The sequence below is a fragment of the Bidens hawaiensis genome, unplaced genomic scaffold (assembly GCF_021521415.1).
Source record: "Bidens hawaiensis isolate Kalapana, Puna unplaced genomic scaffold, B.hawaiensis_p1.1 tig00031258_1, whole genome shotgun sequence".
NCBI classification, from domain to species: Eukaryota; Viridiplantae; Streptophyta; class Magnoliopsida; order Asterales; family Asteraceae; genus Bidens; species Bidens hawaiensis.
The window spans coordinates 104,806-117,467 of NW_027495271.1; positions in this window are offsets into that span (position 1 = coordinate 104,806).

Here is a 12,662-nt window from a genome sequence, read left to right on the forward strand (position 1 = left end):
CTTGTCGAGTCTTTTGTGTTTTTAAGTTTTATTCTTTTTTGGGACTTTGATGTAATCATTACACTGCACAGCCAAGCTCGATATGAGCCCTGACTAATTTAAGGTACTGCACGAGCTCGAGCCAATCTTAAGAAACATGTATGGTTTACTAAATAAATAAATAATAAATGAGACGACCGTGAGCTTAAAAAACAACTTACAAGCCGAACTCGAGCTTTAGAGAAAGAGTTCGAAATGAACCAAGTTGGGGCTCTAGTAAGTCAAAACACGTTGAGCTCAAGCCTAGTCAAGCTCGAGCTCGGCTCGCTTACACCCCCATGTGACTCCAACAAAGAATTATATTAGGCGAGTTGTTAATTGTTAATTACGGGGTAAAATAAAGACAGAATTACAGAAATTGTCCTTTATGTTTGCATTAAATGTCAGAGGTTGTTCTTTATCTTTAAAAGTAACATATTTTGTACTTTACGTTTCAAAATGTTACACCGTTTGTCCTTTAGCCCTAACCTAATTAGTTTTTATCGTTAACTCAGGTCACATGCTTTGTACATGAGGGCAAATTGGATTTTACTTATTTTAATTTTTTAAAACAGTTTAGAAAAATTAATATATTACATAATTATAATATAGATATATATGATACTCTCTCTCTCTTACCCTTCTCTTTCCCTCTATCTGAACCACCATGTCTGTTACCACCACCACCACTCCTTCAAACACGGCGACTGGAGGATTCACAACAAAGTGCAAATCACACGGCCACGAGTCGAAAGGTTCTTTCCCTCTATCATCTCCCCCGTCTCTCTCTCTACCACCAGCCACCACCGCCCCCACTTGCCATCACCACCAGGTTTCACCGTCGTTCCCCACCTCCAAATCCAAACCCTACAACCACCCACTAACTGCCGCCGATGCATCTACCGTCGGCATCTCTCTCCCTCTCTCTCAGTTGACTATCTCTTTATCTCAGATCTACTCTCTTCGATCTCCGACGGCAACAACAAAAACGCACCATCACAGATCTGGTGGCCAGCAAGAAGACCACCGCCTGTTTACCCCCCCCCCCCCCCACTATCACTGGTATGTTGTTTGAAATCAGTGATAGATCCGAAATCGGGTCGAAACCCTAGTAAATTGGGGATTTAAACTGTTGTAGAGGCTTGATTGATGAGGGATAAATAGACCAACGAGCCTTTTGCGGTTGTGAGGTGGTGGTCCGGTGGTTGTATGGGGGTGGGGTGGGTTATGGTATGGTGGTGGTGGTCGCAGGTGGGAGAGAAAACGGTGGGTGAGTTTCGGTGGCTGTGGTGGCTCACCGGAGAAGACGGTAGTGGTGTATGAACGGAAGAGAGAAATATATAAATATATATATTCTTTTATTTTTTAAAATGTTTTTTAATAAGGGGGTAAAATGACCAATTTACCCTCATGTGCAATGCAGATGAGCAGACTTAACGATAAAAACTAACTGGGTTAGGACTAAAGGACAAATGGTGTAACATTTTAAAACGTAAAGTACAAAATATGTTACTTTTAAAGATAAAGGACAACCTCTGATGTTTAATGCAAACATAAAGGACAATTTCTGTAATTCTGTTTAAAATAAAGTATAAAAGGTGTCTATACACTTTATTTATTTACTATGAAACCATTTTATATAATAAATAACTTTTTTTAGTATATAGTCTTTGTTTATGACACCATGGGTATGTTTGGCAATGAGCTTTTGGGAGCTTCAAGCTTTAAGCTTTTAAGAAAAAACTCATATTTAGTAAAAAGTTTTGTTTGGTAGAAGTAGCTTCAAGCTTTTAAATTGGTAGAAAAAGCTCCATATTAACGTTTGAGAAAAAGCTAGCTACAAGCTTTTACATTTAAATTTACAAGTTTAGCACTTGAACTTCTATCAACTTTTGTTAATTTATATAATAGTTACACATTTAACACTTATTCAAAACTAACTATCCCCACGGCTTTTTTAAGGGGCGTAACTTTTTCACACGTTAATAATTTTTTAAACAAATTACATCATAAAAACGAGTATTTTATTTTCTTTAATTTGAGTATGATATTGTTATACTTCTTTAACTTTAAAAAATTAACATACTACGTGATTATCGGTTATGATCAGTAACAAGTTGAGTCAGGTGAGCACGAGTCATGTGTAAGACCAAATTAGGAGTCGAGTCAGATGAACTTGTGTCATATGTAAGACCAAATTAGGGTCAGAACGAGTCGATACAAAATGGGTTAAATTAGTTCGGTTCGTGTCGGTACGTTATTGAGTCGAAAATGGTCAGGTCAGAACATGTTTCAGATTAGAACAATGCATGTTCAGAGAGGGATTCTTATCAAAATAGGTTGGTTTAAAAAATTATTTTTGAAATTACTGTATATTTCAGCTTTGTTTCTTGATCTTCGCCATCATTTACACACTTACGGCATTTCCATGAATTACACGTCTACATTCAGGTTATGCATGCACTGTCATCAAGTGAATCATGTACTGACACTAATTATGCGGTTGATATTAGGTTGTGCGCCCATTCCGCCGCACCACGCGGGCACCCAACTAGTTTTATTAAAAGCTTCTACTAATCTGTCAAACACCTAAACAAATTTATAAAGCTACAGCTAGCAGCTACCAGCTTCCAGCCTTCAGCTACCAGCTTCCAGCCTTCAGCTTCCAGCTTACAGCTAACAGCCACCAGCTAGTTTTGCCAAACATACCCTTAGATGTTTGGCAGAGTAGATGGAGCTTTTAATAAAACGTATAAAATTACTAAAATGGGCATAACTAAAATCAATAATAGTAAATGTATTTATTTTGGAAGGTTATTTAAGTAAATTAGCATACTAAAAGCTTGTAGCTCTTTCTAAACGCTACTAGTAGAAGCTTTAAGCTTTTTCTCCTGACCTAAAAGCTTCAAGCTCCTTGAACCAAACAGAGCTTTTAATTGAGTATGAGCTTTTTCTTAAAAGCTTGAAGCTTGTAGCTCCTAAAAGCTTCATGCCAAACATACCCCATGTCGCATGAGATGTTTCAAACCATCATTGATGTTATCTATAGTAGATCATATGTTTTTAGGATATATGTAATGGGAGGTTTGTCCACCTATATGACATGTGAAACATGCCTTACACAGTTACACCACTACCCATTTTCGAAATATGGGCTTTGCCCCTCCTACATTATCTAAAGAACGTCGACTCTCCACCCTTCAATACCACTTTTCTACAAATATACATATTTTTTAATTTAAGCCTTATCATAAACCATAGAAGCCTAAAATCAGAATTAAGAAATACGATCAAAACTAAATTTTCACCGGCTTTTCTAATCTAAATTCATCTAAGTAGCTCGATTGTAGATTCAAAGAAAGCCAATCACTTTGATGTTTTCACTTTTTTCAAACTTAGAGCAATGGAAATACCTCTCACAGGGGCATCGTGAGAGGCCTTTTGGCGGCGTGAAAGTGGCAGAACACCACCCCCCTTCATCGTGAAGGGGGCTCCAAATTGATTCCGCCAAAAGTTTGGCGATGGTGAAAAGGTGGTGTGCATGTGGGCCCATCATTTTGAAGGTGGTGATTGGTGAATGTGATTAAAGTGGGTCTAAAAAATGGGGTTGAAAGTATTATGGGGTATTTCTAGTGAAATTTGGAAGTGTGAAAATGGTATGTGAAAACTGATGTGGCGTATACGTGGCGTTTTCACCCCCTGTTTCACACAACCCATTTCCATTGCTTTTATATAGGAGAAAACCCCTTATGTCAAACTCGTGAAATTCTCCAACATGTTGTGAGAATCATTAATTGCTTTATTGATATCACAAGGTTATTGACCCGTGTACGACACAGGTGGAAATATATAAATCGTGTAGCAATTACACGTAATTTTAAACGATAAAATAGTTTTGATATATATTTGTTGTGACAGAATCATGATATATAGTTGTTAATAATACCAGTACCAGAATAAATTATTATTAAACATAGTTTTCAACCAAAATAACATTCAATTTACAATTGCTTTTCCCGGTCGTCGAGCCTGATCGACTCGACTCTTTTCTATGCCCCCCGGCCTCTCACTTCGTTTTGTTCTTCTTCTGTGCTTAGAAACATAATTAAAACTTAAAAATAAAAATTCACAAACTACTAAACACTACCTTATAAACCACATTTGTAGTTTTATTTGTAACTTTACCTTCATTGTCTAAGCATTTTAACATTGTCTCTACTCTTCACTCGTGATAAAGCTACATATAGTTGACCATGTGTAAACACCGGTTCTCGTAGGTCTATGCCAACTCTTGCTAGTGACTGACCTTGATTTTTGTTAATGTTCATTGCAAAATAAACTGCAACTGCAATTTTCTTCGTTTGAGTTTGAATGGAAGTTTCGTAACTAAAGGGGTTAAACCACTACGAGTTATATAAGCGCGATAACCAATGTTAGTACCTGAAATAACCTTTACTTCAATAAAACGCCAGTCCAAGTTAATTACTAGTAATCTAGTGTTGTTGCACAAACCGTTCTTCTATTCAATATTCCATAATAACATTATTGGGACACCAACTTTTAGAACCAATCTATGGTTAGGCATTCCTGACATCTTTAAACCATTTAGGAAATCTGGTGAGTATGTTGGATCGAAACCAGACCCAACACTATCAGACTGATCTATACTATCAGAACTGACGTATTCAACTTCTTTTCCGAAAAAAAAACAATAAAAAACTGCCATTAATGTCTTGGACAACCTCATTTAAAAGTGCAAGTATGGCAATTTCTTGAAAGTATGCAATATCATTAAAATTATCCAATAATGATGGATATACAAAATCAATCGAATAAGAAATCGGATCAGATGTCTCACCAATCAAAAGATCATCTGGTATATCTATAATGCCTTGGCCGTCATCTTGACCGTTAAGTTTTCCTTCACCAAGTTCTAACAATCATTCTGCAAATCTTCTAGTAGCTTCCATATCTAATGATTGACACCCGACAACTAACCTCATCTTTTTTGTTAACCTAAGCACCTTGTATTTGGACCAAATGTGGGACGAACTAAGTGAAGCATTAACAATGTCACTCTGTGATCCATTTTGTACCACTGGTAGGATTTGTCTAAAATCACCCCAAAAACAATAACCCCCCCCCCCAAAAAAAAAAGATCTTCACAACTGTTACGGTTACCACCTTTTAAAACATATTTTAAAGTCTCATCTAAGGCTTCAAAAGCATGTTTATGTGTCATAGGATCCTCGTACCATATAATCAGATCTGTTTTCTTCATTAAGTTGCAAATATCTGGATTTCTTGTTATTGAACAGGTAGAATCTAATAACAAAACAAAATACATATAAAGATTTGAAATCCTATTAACTCATAAAAATTGAAATACTAACACGTTGGAAATGATACTCAGTGGTGTCTTGTCGTTGATACTGCACGTTTCAAAAAATGCATTGTTATGTAGCGTTTAAATGGTATACAAAATATATTAAATTGACTAACCGTTTGAATTACTTCTCTTACTGGAAGTGAATGATTCAATAATATTTCGCTTCTTTGATTTTGAAAACATCTATAATATAATATAATAAGGTTATCATATAAAAATATGAATAACTTAAAAATGTAGATAATAACAACGTATATAACGTGGCATATGATTGTATTGTTATAACGAAGGATTTTACTACAAAAAAACCAACATACATTTGTCAACTCCGAACAAAGAATATCGTTTAACTTAAAACGGCATGAACAATTAGAAAAGCTTTCATTAAAAAAAAATATAGACCACCAAGATTGACTGTTGACATATTTTGTGTTGAATGGAGATAAAAAAAAATGTGTAGATTAAATACTATTTAAGTTTTCATAGGTAACTTATGGTTGGTAACTTTATGTCAAACCTATGTTAAGAAAAAGCAAAGCTAACTCTTTGTCATAAATAATGTTTTGCATTAACAAAAAATTCTACCAATTTAACTAATTAAATGGGATAGCTGGTTTTGCTCCTCTATCGCCATAATTTGATTCATAAAGTTCATTTGATTCGGTCAAAACATTGACTAAGTTCATGGGTAATTAGTTAGACTAAATTTCTGAATAAGAAAGTGATTATCATTAATACACAAATTATATATCTTTAACTAATTAGTTACCAAAAATGTGTTTCAAATATTTAACTAACAAATTAATTATAAAAAGATAAGCCTCTAATTTAGGGTAATAAATTGTTTATCGGTTTTTGAATTTGAAATTTTAAGATTCATGGTAATAAATAAACATATTTAGGAAAATGTAATTATGACTTCCTATTATAAAATCATCTCAAAATAAATATTATATGATCTTAACAAAACAAATCATCTACCAAAAGTAGGTTCTGTAAAAAAGATGTTGAAAACATAATTTATAGCATAAGATTCAACGTGCGAAAATATACGGTACAAGATAAAAAAAAAGGTTTTTCATGTTGGTAAAGCGTACGAATTATAATGCAGTAAAATACATTAAATTATGTCAAACTATATATATTGGGATTTATGGTAACTCCATATATATTTAAAACAACCCATATTGTGTATTCAATATTATTAGTGTGCCGTGAATTTATATGAAAGAAAAATGTGTTGACAAAAAATGTAAACATCTTGATAGTTTAAAAAGTAAGAATATACAAAAAGTTTATTGGTAGACATTTGATAACCAAAACCATACATTGATTTAATAAATCTATGTTTTTTCTAAATGTTGTTTGAGTTTTATAAAAACGAAATTACATGTGTTAATACAAATCGCACAATCTTTTCATAAACGGAAAAATTATGAGGGTTTTTTATGAGAGTTAGAATTATAACTGGAAGAAAAATAATATTTAAGACAAAATATAAGCCTCCAGTTATTAGAAGACGAATATTAAAATTTTGAACCCGCTTAAAATCTATGTATAATAATAGAAGCATCAAATCCGGGTAATTTTGAGGTCTACTTGTTTCGTTTAATAAAGTTTGTTAAGTGAAACTAAAATTTTATTGGAAGGATATATATATATATATATATATATATATTGGAAACTAAATGTAATGTTTGACTTTTTAATATAAATTCAATGCATAATAATACTATATAACATCAAACACATAATTTAAGAAAAATATAACATGTAAATGACTTTGTAGTAAATATGTATTTTTTGACTTTGTAATGTAGAATCAATCCTATATGATCTTTAATAAAACATATCATCTACCAAAAAAAAGTTTTGTAACAAATACGTCGAAAATATAATTTATAATGTAAGTATTAAATATAATAAAATATATTGTACCATATAAAACATAGTCAAAATTTTAAATATAAATAAGAATCAAGATGCAATAAAATACATTACCTTGTTAAAAAGTAAATATAATTGGATTTATTGTAACTTATAAATTAAAATGGACGATATAAATAACAAAATGACAAATTGTATACAATATAGTTTCTTCTAATATAGAAACCCCATTTTTAAATTACAACAGGTTTTTAGTAGTTATTAATCTTTTTATATTTAATATAATTAACATATTAACATAATTTGATGGTTACAACACATGACATGATTTCCTAACATAAATCGTGGTACACAAACACCAAAATCCAAAAATTCCAATAATTTGATGATTTACATAAACTTAAATATTTTAAAATGATATGAAATTAAAACTTAATACTTTATTTTAATGATAACAATCCAAATGTAACATAAAAAAAAGAACATTTGAAGAAGTCATAACACGAAATCAAAAATAACATAAAAGTGACTGAATAAGATAACGAATTGTTGTTTCAAATCAATTCATTATCCTCTTCTTCCGTGCCACAAACATCAACTTTTGGCTTCTCATCTTCGATAGCCATGTTCAGCTTCTTTCCAAAAAGGTCTGCCTTGTTATCATCAATAACATTGTTAGAAAATAAAAATACAAACAAACTATTAATTTTATAATAATTAACATGTTTGAATAAGGCTTATAATGTAATAAATTAATTACCTAAGTAGGACAAAGGATATCTACCTTACAAAGAAACAAACAGAATATTACAAAAGCTTGTGTGATGGTGTGAAAATTTTGGGGTGAAGGTAACAATATATATAGATAGGTAATAGGAGTAATATATATGGATAGTTAAATAAAAGAGGAATGTAAAATATAAATATTATTATATAAAATAATTATGGATTTTGAAAGCCTTGAAATATGGAACAAATTGAAGAAACTAATGGAAACATAATCAATTGATAAACTAATAACCCTCTAAATTAGCCAAAATTGTGTGCTTATATTATTATAGTTAATTTGTTAGTTACATACTTTAAAAACGGTTTTGGTAACTAATTATGCCAAATAATGATTCATAAAATTAGTCAAACAAGTTACCAGTCAATGTTGTTTTGAATTTGAGAAACATAAGTTATGCCAAATAAACAGTTGGTCTTCCTATAACAGACATTTTACATAAACTTCCTCTACCATAAGTTACCTATGTAAAATGAAATATTATTTAATCTACACAATTTGTTGATACAATTGATTTCATTTTTTATACGATTTAGTTAAGCTATATAAAGTATATAATAGGCTATATAATGTATATAATTATTATATATAAGTATAAAAAAAATTTAAAAATTAAAAAAATTGATCAAGTTATAAGATATAAATTGTAAAAATTAATAAATTTTTTGAATTAATAGTCAAAACAAAGTTTGATCATATAAAAATACGTTAATTTGCATGAATTGTGTAAGTTACATAAATAAATTTTTTAACTTTATTAGTCTTTAGTATATCGGGAAACATTGACTAAAATTTTTACATAATATAACAATATTCAAAACAAAATTAGTAAATAAATATAATTAGGTTATTCAACACATTTTATAATAATAAACGATTGTTGTAGAAATGTTCATGTTCTTATTTTTTTCATTATCATACATAATATTATAACAGAATTAAAAAACATGGCTAAAGAAAGTAATGAAATTTTGAATATACAATAAAAAACACTCATAAATTTGCCTTTATTGGGTTTTATTCTTAAAAGTTTTCTCAATTTAATGTCCATGTATGTTATCATATCCTTCAAAAAACCATATTACACACACATACACACACACACACATATATATATCGGTGTGTAGGGAATATCGTACACTTAAAATCATGGTGTCTGAACATCATAAACATGTGAAAATATCATTCTTGACATCTATCTTATATAGTAAATATTTTTTTTTAAATAGTGTAAAAATAGAAAGATTGTTAATTTCATAATAATAATAAGAAGAATAATAAAATTCGTAAGTTATGGAAATTAAGAGATCAAATTGTTGCTATTTTTAGGAGTGAATTTGAAAAAAAATTCATATTTATTATGATATCTAACTAATAATTTTCAATATCAAGATTGGTCAAATTCAGAATTTGAAATGAGTTTAAACACGTGTATATATATGTTATTTTTGAAATTTTAGATTAATTAGAAAACAGTCAAATATTAAAATTGAAAACGTTATTGATAATGGAGAGTAACAAAACATTTAAAACTTTCCAAAAACAATGGTGTAAATCGATTTTTAAAATGACTATTAAATATGTTATCAATATTAATAAAAAATAATGGGTATTAAATAAAAACATAAACACATAAATGGGTATTATTTTAAAATGTAAAGTCCGATAATACTGGAAACTATAAAAATGTTTTAAATTTCGTTAATATTGGTGATTTAATTGCCTATGATATTGAATTAAAATTAAATATATGGAAACATATTAAATAGAATTTGACCAATCATGATAACCATGGAAATATAATAAAACGATTTTGAAAACGAATCAAAATCATGGAAATATATTAAATGGACTTTGACCAACAACGATGTAAGATTGATTATATAAAATTAATTAAATTACATGAAGTGTGAAAAATACATAACTACATGAATAATAAAAAAATATATATTCATCCAATCTTGTTCAAAATGTAAGACATTTTTGAATACTCCATCCATAAATAGCTATTCTAGTTTGGGGCCATAAACTGAAATGATAAAATTAAATAAATATTAAACAATATATCATTTGGACTAAACAAAACTTTGGTTATTAACCGGAATATCATAATTAAATACAATAACAATTAATAGTACATAATAATTGAATTACCAATTATTTAATATATGAATTATGTGAACAAATGTAAAATTGATGTTCTAATGTATAACCGGAATAATTACCAATAGTCGGGGAAATTGATTTTGCAATGACTAAACCCTGAATAATTAACAATGACAGAAATAATTTAATTTCAAATAGATGTACCAAAAACAATAAAAATAATAAAACCAATAACTGAAAGAACAAAGAAAATGAATGGACAATGACATAATGAATAATATGAGAATCGGGCATTTGAGTATCAAAGAACCTTACTGGAAAAACGTAACAGTTAAGCATCTCCATTGAATCTTGGATTTGATATAGAACCTAAAGAGATTATAAAAAAAATCATATAATAAATAGTATCAATACAAACAAAAACGGAAAAGAAGAAGAATTGTTATTGAAATAATGAATAATATGAGAATCAACCGTTATAGTACCAAATAAAACCTTACCGGAAAACCGAAATAGTTCAACTTCTCCGTTAAATATTGGATTTTGATATACAACCTGAAATGAAAAAAAAAATCATATAATAATTAAAATCAATGCAAACAAAAACGGAAAAGAAAAAAATTGTCAATGAAATAATGAATAATGTGAGAATCGTCCATTAGAGTATCATATAAAATCTTTACGGAGAATGATTAATCTCCCTTACCGGAATAGGCGATGGTGGAGGTAGTAATCCGAAATAGAGAGAGAGAGAGAGAGAGAGAGATATTAAAATGAATATGGTTTTCAATCTTAGGGTTTATATATTGTGAATGAGATAATTTAGTAAGTTTTTGAATTGTAATAATAATTGGAATAATTAATATCATAATTACATTAACAAGTTATCAATCAATCAATCAATCATACCCAGTAAAATCCCACCGACAGCAGAGCTATAGGTAGGGTCTGGGAGGGGGGGATGTAGGCACACCGTACCTCTATCCAAAGGAATAAAGAGGTGGCTTCCAGAGAGACCCTCGGCTCTAAGAACATGTGTATGAAGCAAAAAAAGGAAATCAAAGTTTAACAGTTATATAAAAAACTACTACTAATTATAATAATATTAATAAAAAGGTCACAGTTTAACCGCAATATAAAAACTAATAATAATAATAATAAAATATGTAAGGGAAATACCATTATGGTATGTGACCTAAATAAGTTAAGTCTAAGCCCTCAGGTATTCAATTATCTCTAAAAATCCTTAACTTTAATTCTACTTCTTCATGAATTCCTATTCTCAACCATGTCCTCGGAGAGGTTTAAGTCTATCAAATCATGCCTAATCCTCTCATCCCAAGTCAATTTCGGATAGGAGGGAATATGGAAATTTAACAAGTTACACAAATATAAAAGTCAATATCATTGATTTAAAATTTAATTAATATAGGAGGGAATATGGAAATTTAAATTTAAAATTTTGAAGGATAAGAAGGAAGGAATATCATAATTTAGTCAACTTTAGACCTGGTGTTACAAATCTGTAAATTACTCTTTCCTTAATACACAAATTTAAAATTTTACAAAGCATAATTAAGCCTTTCCTTAAAACAATTGGTCATCCTTTCCTAATATCCTTAAATTAATATTGAATTTGACTAATTTTACAAAGCATAATTTAAAATTTTTCTTTTTTTTTTCATAAAAGGAAGTAGTATATGAATAGAGTAGCTTTAAGAAAATGACCTAATGAGGACTTTCGGCCAAGGTGGCTTTAAGAAAATCACCAATAATATAATATTTTTAAAAACTAAACATATATTATATAGAAAGTCGTTGACCACAAACATATAGAAGTAATGAAAAATAACATATATTAAAAAATAGGTTAATTCAAAATATGTTAGTCTAATAGATAGAAGCCTTTGGTGTATGAAATCAACAAAAAATATAACAAAGGTGGTGAATGAAATAAAACAAAAATAATAAAATTTTCAATTTTTTTAATATTTCGAATTCAAAATATAGATACAATTTTAAAATATTCAATTAAAAATAATTTTTTGTCTTCTTATTTAATTAATATAAATTTACACTTTTAGGTAATGTAATATCAATTAAAATTAAAAGAAAAGAGTTCAAGATAATAATGTATGAGCATTAATGAATCTTAATTTAAATTATTATTGATTTATTTTATTCAATTGGAAATTAGAGAAGGCCTTGATATTATTGGAAACTATGAGAATCAACCAATAGGAAGAGGAGATTTTGACATAAAGCCTATTGCTTTAATAGTATAGTTAGATAGTTAGATTTTCTTCCTTCAACAACATGGGATTTCAATTTTTTTTTTCAAATTTTATTTTTGTTAATTTTCAGTTTACCAATTTACTTGATTATAAAACTTATTTGAAGTTGAAATTAAAAAAAATACAATTTATGTGGTCGAGAAAACATAAACACTAAATGTCAAACCTTAACATGTATGGT